Raw genomic sequence first — 11,845 nt, 5'->3', positions numbered from 1 at the left:
GCCTCCGGGGCGGGCCGCCAGGGTCTCCGGAGGGCCTGTGGTCTCTGAGCCCCGCCCAGGCACCCGCCCGCAGGAGGAGAGTGGCAGCCCCCAGGCACCCTGGTTGTGAGGGTTGTGCGCCTGCGTGCCTGCTCTGCCCTTGTGGTGGTCTCCCCTGGAGTCGATGGCGCGTGGTGCGTTGGGGTGCTGCTCCCGCCGTCCCCTGGTTTGTCCCGGCTCTTTGTGCCCTGTGTTTCAGGGACACTGTGGGAGGCAGGAAGGGAGGGCTCCTGGCTCTTGTGGGAGACGGGAGGGGCGCGCGGGGGTGTGGGGCGAGGTGCCTGCCAGCGGAGACAGAAGACTCCGGTGGGGCGGGGCGGGTGGGCGTCCCGTTTGCCCGAGGACACGCCGATCCTGTGTGTCGGGTCCCGGGGGCAGGCGCAGGGATGGGCGTCCCCTGGGCTCGGGCCGAGGTGCAAAGCACCGGCACGTCCTGGGATGGAGAGAGCCTGGTGGAGGCCTGCGCCGGCAGGCAGCCCTGGGCTTGGGCGTTGGGGGTTGCGGCGGCGGCAGGGTCGGGGAGCGAGAGGGAGCCCTGCGATGGCGGTGGCGGCGGCGGCGACCGAGACGCGGCTGACTGCTGCAGGCTGACGGCCTGCCTCGGCGAAGAGCACTAAGAAGAGGGAGTGGGGGGGAGCCCTGGCCGACAGGCCTGGTGTGCGGCCGGGGATGCGAGCTTGTAGTGCTGGGCGACTGACCCTCCTCTGGCCAGGGGGACCTTCGGCTGCCTGGGCGGCTGCAGAGGGGCAAAGGGCGGCAGGGGTTCGGAGGGAGCCACGCCGGGGCGGCGGCGCAAAAGGAGAGGCGAGCAAAAGCCTGCAGCTATTCCCAGGCGGGCCCCCATCCAAGTAGTAACCAGGCCCCTCCTGCTTAGCTCCGAGATCAGAGGAGATCGGGCGCGTTCAGGGTGGTATGGCCCGTGACGCTGGGACCCGGCTCCCCGCGCCCCAGAGCCTGCTCCCGCCTGCCTCTGACCGCGCCGTGCTGCTGGGCCGCTAGGGTGGCGAGCACGTCTGTCTGAGCGCCTGCCGCCCGCTGCCCGCCTCCTCCGGACGCCGCTGGTGTGGGCGACCGGTTACTCCTGGCCCGGAGTGAGGCCCCTTCGCGCCCCCCCGTGGCTCCACGGGCCTCTGTCACTTCCCTGACTGTGGCATATGTCTGGGCGCCCTGGCATCCTGGGCCTCCCAGGCCCGAAGGGCTTCACCCCGCCCCCTACCCCAACCTCTCATCTCCCCCAGCCCCACAACCGCACACCCCTTCCTGCTGTGCTGTCCCCACCTCTCAGGGCCACCGAGGGGGCGCAGGGTCCTCTCAGTCCCCTCCGGCCCTAGGTACGTGCAACCCAGGCCCTGGCCTGACCGGACCATCCACAGGCCCAAAGCCAGGAGAGCCACCGCGCCACCAGGGTGCAGCATCTCCAGTCTGCAGCCACCCTTCGTCACAAGCCTTCAGTCTGGGCCCTGGAACCCTCGTCAGCGACGGGCCCCGCCGATGTCCGGTCCCTTCACTGGCTACACGTCACCTCTCCTGACCCAGGGAGGTGAGAGAGAGATGAGAGAAGGCCAGAGACGGAGCAAGAGAGGCGGAGAGAGACAGACAGGGACTGTGGGGACAGACTCGAGAGCACTCTCCAGGCTCTGGGCCTCGCGTGGAGGGTGCTGCTTGGGGCTGCATGGTCATCAGCTGTGACGCTTGGCCATCAGCTGTTGCCAGTTAGCCACTGGCCACGGAGAACTGCAGTGGCCAAGCTAGGAAGCATGGATGGTGGACTGCAAATTGCAGAGGCGCGGATTGCAGTGGGCCCGCTTGGCAGGTCGGCAGGCGGTGTGTCGGTGGGTTGGCAGAGAGCGGCCGACAGGTTGGGGATCGGGCGGCTCCGGCTTGCCGTGTCTCCGAGCCAGCCGCCCGTGAGACATAGTGCTATGAGCCCCCTATCCGTGGCTCTGTTGGTGTTCCCTCTTGGCCTCGCCATATCCTGCGTTCTTGAGCGGGCAGAGGGACTAGAGTCCCAGGAGGAAAGGGAACGACAGAGAGAACCGGAGGAGGAGAAAGAGGGAGGGAGATCGAAATATACACCTATATGTACCTGTATGTACCTAGACATACAGAGAGACATGGACAGAGACAGAGAAAGAGGGGGCTGGCACGCGGGGAGAGAGCTCCTGAGCCAGAGCCAGAGCCCAACAGGCACGTCACAGAGCCAGAGAGACATGGGGTCGGGGTGGGGGCAGGGGCGCACAACCCGCCACACGGACGCGGACAGACGCACTGACGCTGCTTTGAAGTCGCTGCTTCTCAATCGAAGTGTGGCGACGCCCGTGGCTGGGCTCTACTAAGGAGGTAGTGCCGGGCATTGAAAGTCACCCTTGAAGCCCCCGGGCCGGGCGGGAGGGCCAGTGGGCTCCGAGCCCCGCCCAGGAACCCCCCCGCCCCGCGGGAGGAGAGTGGCAGCCCACAGGCACCCTGGTTGAGAGTGTTGTGTGCCTGCGTGCCTGCACTTCCCCTTGTGGTGGTCTCTCCTGGAGTCCGAGGGCGTGCGGTGTGTTGGGGTGCTGCTCCCTCAGTCCCCTGCTTTGTCCCGGCTCTTTGTACCCTGTGTGTTGGGGCCACTGCGGGAAGGGAGGGTTCCTGGCTCTTGTGGGCGATGGGAGGCGGCGCGGGGTGTGGGGAGAGGTGCCTGCCGGCGGAGACACAGGCTCGGCTAACTGCTGCTGGCTGACTGCCTGCCTCAGCGAAGAGGACTAAGAAGAGGGTGTGGGGGTGAGCCCTGGCCGACGGGCCTGGTGTGCGGCCGGGGCTGCCAGCTTGTAGCGCCGGGTGGCTGACCGGCCTCTGGCCAGGGGGACCTTCGGCTGGATGGGCGGCTGCAGAGGGGCAAGGGGCGGCAGGGGTTCGGAGGCAGCCACGCAGGGGCGGCGGCGCAAAAGGAGAGGCGAGCAAAAGCCTACAGGTATTCCCAGGCGGTCTCCCATCCAAGTACTAACCAGGCCCCTCCCTGCTTAGCTCCCGAGATCAGAGGAGATCGGGCGCGTTCAGGGTGGTATGGCCGTAGACGCTGGGACCCGGCTCCCGCGCCCCAAGAGCCTGCTCCCGGCCTGTCTCGTGAGCGCCCGCCATGCAGATGAGCCGCTCCGGTGGCGAGCATCGACCCGCGGGCCGGCTCTGCCAGCACCGCGTCCCCCCCCAGTCCGGCTCCCCGCCTCTTCCTAATGCCCCTGGCGTGGGCGGCGGGCTACTCCTGGCCGACAGCGAGGCCCCTTCGCGCCACCCGGGGCTCCATGGGACACTGCCACTTCCCTGATGGTGCCAGAAGTCGTGGAACTCTGGCATCCTGGGACTCCCCGCACCCAGACCGGCATACAACCCGCCCCCCTACCGCCACCAGGTTTACCCCCAACCGCAGCCCCAAGGCTGGTGGAGGCCTGCACCAGCAGGCAACCCTGGGCCTGGGAGTTGTGGGAGGACCCCGCGGCGGCGGCGGGGGCGGCTGCGGCGGGGGCGGCGGCGGCGGCGGCGGCGGCGGCGGCGGAGGCAGGGGCGGAGGAGGCGAGAACAGGAGATTGAGGGAGATGGCGATGGTGGCGCTGGCGGGGGCTGGGGCGGAGGAGGGGGAGATGGCGGTGCTGGAGGCGGGGAGAGCAGAGGAGGAGATTGAGGAGTCTGCAATGGCGGCGGCAGGCAGGGGTGGGGGTGGGGAAGAGGGCAGCACTGGCGGGGATGGGGGGACGTGCTGGCGGCGAGGGGGGAGAACAGAGGAGGGAGTTTGAGGAGTCTGCGATGGCGGCAGGGCGGGGCAGGGAGGGCGAGGGCAGCGCTGGCGGGGGGGGTGGGGAGCGCGGTGATCGCGGCAGCGGCAGGAGAGCAGGGGGCTGATCGCGAGCAGCAGCGATGGCGGCGCAGCGGCAGCGGCAGCGGCAGCGCAGCGGAGGGTTCGGTCGGCGATGGAGGCGGCGGCAGCGTTGGGGGCTGTGTCGGCGGGCGCTGGGCGCGGGGAGGGTTGGCGCCGGCGTGCGGAGGGCGGTGCTGGCGGCGGAGGAGGGGGGAGCAGAGCCGGGAGATTGAAGCAGTACAGCGATGGCGGGGGCGAGGGCGGGGGCAGGGGTGAGGTCAGCGCGGGAGGGGGGTGTGGGGAGCGCGGTGATGGCGGCGGATTGGCGGTGGCGGGGCGAGGGCAGCGCTGTTGGCAGTGGCGATGGAAGGTCGAAGGGATCGAGATGACAGCCTCCGGGACTGAAGAGGACTAAGAAGAGGGTGTGCGGGGGAGCCCTGGCCGACGGGCCTGGTGTGCGGCCGGGGCTGCCAGCTTGTAGTGCTGGGCGGCTAACCCTCTGCTGGTCAGGGGGACCTTCGGCTGGCTGGGCGGCTGCAGAGGGGCAAGGGGCGGCAGGGGTTCGGAGGCAGCCACGCCGGGGCGGCGGCGCAAAAGGAGAGGCGAGCAAAAGCCTGCAGCTATTCCCAGGCGGTCTCCCATCCAAGTACTAACCAGGCCCCTCCCTGCTTAGCTCCCGAGATCAGACGAGATCTGGCGCGTGCAGGGTGGTGTGGCCTTAGGCGCTGGGACCCGGCTCCCGGCACTCCAAGATCCTTCTCCCGACCTGCTTCTGAGCGCGCGCCATGCTGCTGGGCCGCTCCGGTGGCGAGCATGTCTGCCCGAGCGCCTCCCGCCGGCTCCCCGCCTCCTCCAGACGCCGCTGGTGTGGGCGACAGGCTCCTCCTGGCCCAGCAGGCCCCTTCGCGCCCCCAGTGGCTCTAACAGGCCTCTGTCACTTCCTGACTGTGACATATGTCTGGGCGCCCTGGCATCCTGGGCCTCCCAGGCCCGAAGGGCACCCCGCCCCCCAACCCTCTCATCTCCCCAGCCCACACACACCCCCTTGCTGCTGTGCTGTCCCCACCTCTCAGGGCCACCGAGGGGTGCAGGGTCCTCTCAGTCCCTCCACCCCTGGGACGTGCAACCCAGGCCTGGCCTGGCCGGCCACCCACTGGCCCAAAGCCAGGGAGAGCCACCCGCCACCAGGGGGCAGCACCTCCAGTCTGCCGCCACCCTTCCTCACACAGCCTTCTTTCTGGGTTCTCGCCCCTCGTCAGCGACCGGCGTCCCGCCCGATCACTGTTCACTTCACTGGCTACACGTCACCTCTCCTGACCCAGGGAGGTGAGAGAGAGGATGAGAGAAGGCCAGAGACGGAGCAAGAGAGAGGCGGAGAGAGACAGCGGGGGACCGTGGGGACAGACTGAGAGCACTCTCCAGGCTCTGGGCCTCGCGTGGAGGGTGCTGCGTGGGGGCTGCATGGATATCAGCTGTGACCGCTTGGCCATCAGCTGTTGCCAGTTAGCCATTAGCCACCAGCAGAAACTGCGGTGGCCAAGCTAGGAAGCAGCGGATTGTGGACTGCAAATTGCAGAGGCGCGGACTGCAGTTAGCGGCTTGGTGGGTCGGTAGGTTGGTGGGTCTGTTGGTTGGCAGAGAATCGGCCGGCAGGCTGGGGATCGGGCGGCTCCGGCTTGCCGAGTCTCCAAGCCAGCCGCCCGTGAGACATGGTGCTATGAGCCCCCTATCCGTGGTCTGTTGGTGTTCCCTCTTGGCCTCGCCAAATCCTGCATTCTTGTGCGGGCAGAGGGGCTAGAGTCCCCGCAGGACAGGGACAGACAGACAGAACGGGAGGAGGAGTAAGAGGGAGCGAGATGGAAATATGCTCGTATATGTACATGTATGTATCTAGACATACAGAGAGACATGGACAGAGACAGAGAAAGAGGGGGCTGGCACGCGGGGAGAGAGCTCCTGAGCCAGAGCCAGAGCCCAACAGGCACGTCACAGAGCCCGACGGATATGGGGTGGGGGAGGGTGTGAGGGACGCACAGGCGGGCACACGGACTGTTACAGGCGCACTGAGGCTGTGTTGAAGTGGCAGCTCCTCCACCGGAGTGTGGTCGTGCCCGGGGCTGGGCTCCGCTAAGGAGGCATTGCCCTGGCGTTGGCAGTCACCATTGAAGCCTCCGGGGCGGGCCGCCAGGGTCTCCGGAGGGCCTGTGGTCTCTGAGCCCCGCCCAGGCACCCGCCCACGGGAGGAGAGAGGCAGCCCCCAGTCACCCTGGTTGTGAGGGTTGTGTGCCTGCGTGCCTGCTCTTCCCTTGTGGTGGTCTCCCCTGGAGTCGATGGCGCGTGGTGTGTTTGGGTGCTGCTCTCTCAGTCCCCTGGTTTGTCCCGGCTCTTTGTACCCTGTGTGTCGGGGCCACCGCGGCAGCAGGAAGGAGGGCTCCTGGCTCTTGTGGGGAGACAGGAGGGGCGCGCAGGGGTGTGGGGCAGTGCCTGCCAGCGGAGACAGAAGACTCCAGTGGGGCAGGGCAGGTGGGCGTCCCGTTTGCCCGAGACACGCCGATCCTGTGTGTCGGGTCCAGGGGCAGGCGCAGGATGGGCGTGCCCTGGGCTCGGGCCGAGTGCAAAGCACCGGCACGTCCTGGGATGGAGAGAGCCTGGTGGAGGCCTGCGCCGGCAGGCAGCCCTGGGCTTGGGCGTTGGGGGTTCTTGGCGGCGGCAGGGTCGGGGAGGCGAGAGGGAGCCCTGCGATGGCGGTGGCGGCGGCGGCGACGAGACGCGCTGACTGCTGCAGGCTGACGCCTGCCTCGGCGAAGAGCACTAAGAAGAGGGAGTGGGGGAGCCCTGGCCGACAGGCCTGGTGTGCCGCCGGGGATGCGAGCTTGTAGTGCTGGGCGACTGACCCTCCTCTGGCCAGGGGACCTTGGCTGCCTGGGCGGCTGCAGAGGGGCAAGGGCGGCAGGGGTTCGGAGGGAGCCACGGAGGCGGCGGCGCAAGGAGCCTGCAGCTATTCCCAGGCGCTCTCCCAGCCAAGTACTAACCAGGGCCCTCCTGCTTAGCTCCGAGATCAGAGGAGATCGGGCGCGTTCAGGGTGGTATGGCCGTGCAGCTGGGACCCGGCTCCCGCGCCCCCAGAGCCTGCTCCCGGCCCGCTTCTGTCCCCGCGCCGTGCTGCTCGGCCGCTAGGGCGGCGTGGACGTCTGCCCCAGTCCCTCCCGCCCCCTCCCCGCCTCCTCCCGACGCCGCCGGTGTGGGGGACGGGCTACTCCTGGCCCTGGCAGAGGCACCTTCGCGCCCCCCAGTGGCTCCACGGGCCTCTGTCACTTCCCTGACTGTGACATATGTCTGGGCGCCCTGGCATCCTGGGCCTCCCAGGCCCGAAGGGCTTCACCCGCCCCCCTACCCCAAGCCCTCTCATCTCCCCCCAGCCCCACAACCGCACACCCCCCTTGCTGCTGTGCTGTCCCCACCTCTCAGGGCCACCGAGGGGTCGCAGGGTCCTCTCAGTCCCCTCCGGCCCTAGGGACGTGCAACCCAGGCCCTGGCCTGACCCGGACCCATCCACAGGCCCAAAGCCAGGGAGAGCCACCCGCGCCACCAGGGTGCAGCATCTCCAGTCTGCAGCCACCCTTCGTCACAAGCCTTCAGTCTGGGCCCTGGAACCCTCGTCAGCGACGGGCCCGCCCGATGTCCAGTCCCTTCACTGGCTACACGTCACCTCTCCTGACCCAGGGAGGTGAGAGAGAGATGAGAGAAGGCCAGAGGCGGAGCAAGAGAGAGGCGGAGAGAGACAGACAGGGACTGTGGGGACAGACTTCAGAGAGCACTCTCCAGGCTCTGGGCCTCGCGTGGAGGGTGCTGCTTGGGGCTGCATGGTCATCAGCTGTGACCGCTTGGCCATCAGCTGTTGCCAGTTAGCCACTAGCCACCGGAGACTGCAGTGGCCAAGCTAGGAAGCAGCGGATGGTGGACTGCAAATTGCAGAGGGCGCGGATTGCAGTGGGCCCGGCAGTGGGGTCGACGGCGGTGTGTCGGTGGGTTGGCAGAGAAGCGGCCGACAGGTTGGGGATCGAGGCGGCTCCGGCTTGCCGTGTCTCCGAGCCAGCCGCCCGTGAGACATAGTGCTATGAGCCCCCTATCCGTGGCTCTGTTGGTGTTCCCTCTTGGCCTCGCCATATCCTGCGTTCTTGTGCGGGCAGAGGGACTAGAGTCCCCGCAGGACAGGGACCGACAGACAGAACGGGAGGAGGAGAGAGAGGGCGAGATGAAATATACACCTATATGTACCTGTATGTACCTAGACATACAGAGAGACATGGACAGAGACAGAGAAAGAGGGGGCGGGCACGCGGGGAGAGAGCTCCTGAGCCAGAGCCAGAGCCCAACAGGCACGTCACAGAGCCAGAGAGACATGGGGTGGGGGAGGGGGGGGAAACGCACAAGCGGGCACACGGACTGTGACAGGCACTGACGCTGCTTTGAGTGGCAGCTTCTCCAGCGAAGTGTGGTCATGCCCGTGGCTGGGCTCCACTAAGGAGGCAGTGCCGGGGCATTGAAAGTCACTGCAAGCCCCGGGCAGGCGGGAGGGCCAGTGGGCTCAGAGCCCCGCCAGGAACCCCGCCCCGCAGAGGAGAGTGGCAGCCACAGGCACCCTGGTTGAGTGTTGTGTGCCTGCGTGCCTGCACTTCCCTTGTGGTGGTCTCTCCTGGAGTCCGAGGCGTGCGGTGTGTTGGGGTGCTGCTCCCTCAGTCCCTGCTTTGTCCCGGCTCTTTGTACCCTGTGTGTTGGGGCCACTGCAGGAAGGAGGGTTCCTGGCTCTTGTGGGCGATGGGAGGGGCGCAGGGGTGTGGGGAGAGGTGCCTGCAGGCGGAGACACAGGCTCGGCTAACTGCTGCTGGCTGACTGCCTGCCTCAGCGAAGAGGACTAAGAAGAGGGTGTGGGGTGAGCCCTGGCCGACAGGCCTGGTGTGCGGCGGGGCTGCCAGCTTGTGGCGCAGGTGGCTGACCGGCCTCTGGCCAGGGGACCCGGCTGGATGGGCGGCTGCAGAGGGGCAAGGGGCGGCAGGGGTTGGAGGAGCCACGCAGGCGGCAGCGCAAAGGAGAGGCGAGCAAAAGCCTACAGGTATTCCCAGGCGGTCCCCCATCCAAGCACTAACCAGGCCCCTCCCTGCTTAGCTCCCGAGATCAGAGGAGATCGGGCGCGTTCAGGGTGGTATGGCCTTAGACGCTGGGACCCGGCTCCCGCGCCCCAAGAGCCTGCTCCCGGCCTGTCTCGTGAGCGCCCGCCATGCAGATGAGCCGCTCCGGTGGCGAGCATCGACCCGCGGGCCGGCTCTGCCAGCACCGCGTCCCCCCCCAGTCCGGCTCCCCGCCTCCAATGAATGCCCCTGGCGTGGGCGGCAGGCTACTCCAGGCCAGCAGCAGGCCCGCCAGCGCCACCAGGCTCCATGGGACACTGCCACTTCCCTGATGGTGCCAGAAGTCGTGGAACTCTGGCATCCTGGGACTCCCCGGACCCAGACCGCCATACACCCCGCCCCCCTACCGCCACCAGGTTTACCAACAACCGCACCCCCAAGGCTGGGGGAGGCCTGCACCAGCAGGCAACCCTGGGCTTGGGAGTTGTGGGAGGACCCCGCGGCGGCGGCTTGGGCGGCTGCGGAGGGGGGGGCTGCGGTGGCGGCGGTGGCGGCGGCGGCGGCTGGGGCGGAGGAGGCCGGGAGAGCAGACGCGGGAGATTGAGGGAGTATGGCGATGGTGGCGGCGGCGGCGGGGGCTGGGGCGGAGGAGGGGGAGATGGCGGTGCTGGAGGCGGGGAGAGCAGAGGAGGGAGATTGAGGGAGTGCGGCAATGGCGGCGGCGGGGGCGGGGGTGGGGAAGAGGGCAGCACTGGCGGCGGGGATGGGGAGCGCGGTGCTGGCGGCCGAGGGGGAGAGAGCAGAGGAGGGAGTTTGAGGGAGTACGGCGATGGCGGCGGCGGGGGCGGGGGAGGGGGCGAGGGCAGCGCTGGCGGAGGGGGGGGGGGGCGCGGTGAGCGCGGGCGGCGGGGAGAGAGCAGGGCTGATCGCGAGCAGCGATGGCGGCGGCAACGGCAGCGGCGGCAGCAGCGGGGAGGGTTTCGAGGTCGGCGATGGAGGCGGAGGGAGCGTTGGGGGCTGTGTCGGCGGGCGCTGGGCGCGGAGGGTTGGCGCGGCGGCGGTAGCGGGGAAGAGGGCGGTGCTGGCAGCGGAGGAGGGGAGAGCAGAGGCGGGAGATTGAAGCAGTACAGCGATGGCGGTGGCGAGGGCGGGGGCAGGGGTGAGGTCAGCGCTGGAGGGGGGTGTGGGGAGCGCGGTGATGGCGGCGGATTTGGCGGTGGCGGCGGGGGCGAGGGCAGCGCTGTTGGCGGTGGCGGCGATGGAAGGTCGGCGAAGGGATCGAGATGACAGCCTCCGGGACTGAAGAGGACTAAGAAGAGGGTGTGCGGGGGAGCCCTGGCCGACGGGCCTGGTGTGCGGCCGGGGCTGCCAGCTTGTAGTGCTGGGCGGCTAACCCTCTGCTGGTCAGGGGGACCTTCGGCTGGCTGGGCGGCTGCAGAGGGGCAAGGGGCGGCAGGGGTTCGGAGGCAGCCACGCCGGGGCGGCGGCGCAAAAGGAGAGGCGAGCAAAAGCCTGCAGCTATTCCCAGGCGGTCTCCCATCCAAGTACTAACCAGGCCCCTCCCTGCTTAGCTCCCGAGATCAGACGAGATCTGGCGCGTGCAGGGTGGTGTGGCCTTAGGCGCTGGGACCCGGCTCCCGGCACTGCCAGAGCCTGCTCCCGACCTGCTCGTGAGCGCACGCCATGCTGCTGGGCCGCGCGTGTGGGGAGCATGTCTGCGCGAGCGCGTCCCGCGCGCTCACGACCTCCTGCGGACGCCGCTGGTGTGGACGACGGGCTACTCCTGGCCTGGCAGAGGCCCCTTCCGCGCCCCAGTGGCTCTAACGGGCATCTGGCACTTCCCTGACTGTGACATATGTCTGAGCGCCCTGGCATCCTGGGCCTCCCAGGCCCGAAGGGCTTTACCCGCCCCCTACCCCAGCCTCTCATCTCCCCCCAGCCCCACAACCGCACACCCCTTGCTGCTCCGCTGCCCCCCCCTCCCAGGGCCACCGAGGGGGCCGCAGGGTCCTCTCAGTCCCCTCCACCCTAGGGACGTGCAACCCAGGCCCTGGCCCTGCCCGGCCCCACCCACTGGCCCAAAGCCAGGGAGAGCCACCCGCCACCAGGGGGCAGCACCTCCAGTCTGCCGCCACCCTTCCTCACACAGCCTTCTTTCTGGGTTCTCGCCCCTCGTCAGCGACCGGCGTCCCGCCCGATCACTGTTCACTTCACTGGCTACACGTCACCTCTCCTGACCCAGGGAGGTGAGAGAGAGGAAGAGAGAAGGCCAGAGACGGAGCAAGAGAGAGGCGGAGAGAGACAGACGGGGACTGTGGGGACAGACTCGCAGAGAGCACTCTCCAGGCTCTGGGCCTCGCGTGGAGGGGTGCTGCGTGCGGGCTGCATGGATATCAGCTGTGACCGCTTGGCCATCAGCTGTTGCCAGTTGGCCATTAGCCACCGGCAGAGCTGCAGTGGCCAAGCTAGAAGCATAGTTATGGACTGCAAATTGCGGAGGGCCGCGGACTGCAGTTGGCCGGCTTGGTGGGTCGGTAGGTTGGTGGGTCTTGTGGTCGGCAGAGAATCGGCCGGCAGGCTGGGGATCGGGCGGCTCCGGCTTGCCGAGTCTCCAAGCCAGCCGCCCGTGAGACATGGTGCTATGGGGCCCCTAACCATGGTCTGTTGGTGTTCCCTCTTGGCCTTGCCAAATCGAGCATTCTTGAGAGGGCAGAGGGGCTAGAGTCCCAGAAGGACAGGGACAGACAGACAGAACGGGAGGAGGAGTAAGAGGGAGCGAGATGGAAATATGCTCGTATATGTACATGTATGTATCTAGACATACAGAGAGACATGGACAGAGACAGAG

General features: G+C 68.3%; 4 pseudogenes; all 4 read right to left on the bottom strand.

The window, feature by feature from the left end:
- Positions 1–2,973: 2,973 nt before the first annotated feature.
- On the bottom strand, positions 2,974–3,093 carry LOC141569512 (5S ribosomal RNA; annotated as a pseudogene).
- A 1,379-nt stretch (positions 3,094–4,472) lies between these two features.
- On the bottom strand, positions 4,473–4,592 carry LOC141569518 (5S ribosomal RNA; annotated as a pseudogene).
- A 4,373-nt stretch (positions 4,593–8,965) lies between these two features.
- LOC141569521 (5S ribosomal RNA) lies at positions 8,966–9,085 on the bottom strand (annotated as a pseudogene).
- Positions 9,086–10,499: 1,414 nt separating this feature from the next.
- On the bottom strand, positions 10,500–10,619 carry LOC141569517 (5S ribosomal RNA; annotated as a pseudogene).
- Positions 10,620–11,845: the final 1,226 nt, after the last annotated feature.

This window comes from Rhinolophus sinicus, linkage group LG18 (assembly GCF_036562045.2).
Source record: "Rhinolophus sinicus isolate RSC01 linkage group LG18, ASM3656204v1, whole genome shotgun sequence".
Classification (NCBI taxonomy): domain Eukaryota; kingdom Metazoa; phylum Chordata; class Mammalia; order Chiroptera; family Rhinolophidae; genus Rhinolophus; species Rhinolophus sinicus.
Note: the sequence above shows the minus strand (reverse complement) of the source record. Positions and strands in the feature narration are given on the sequence as shown.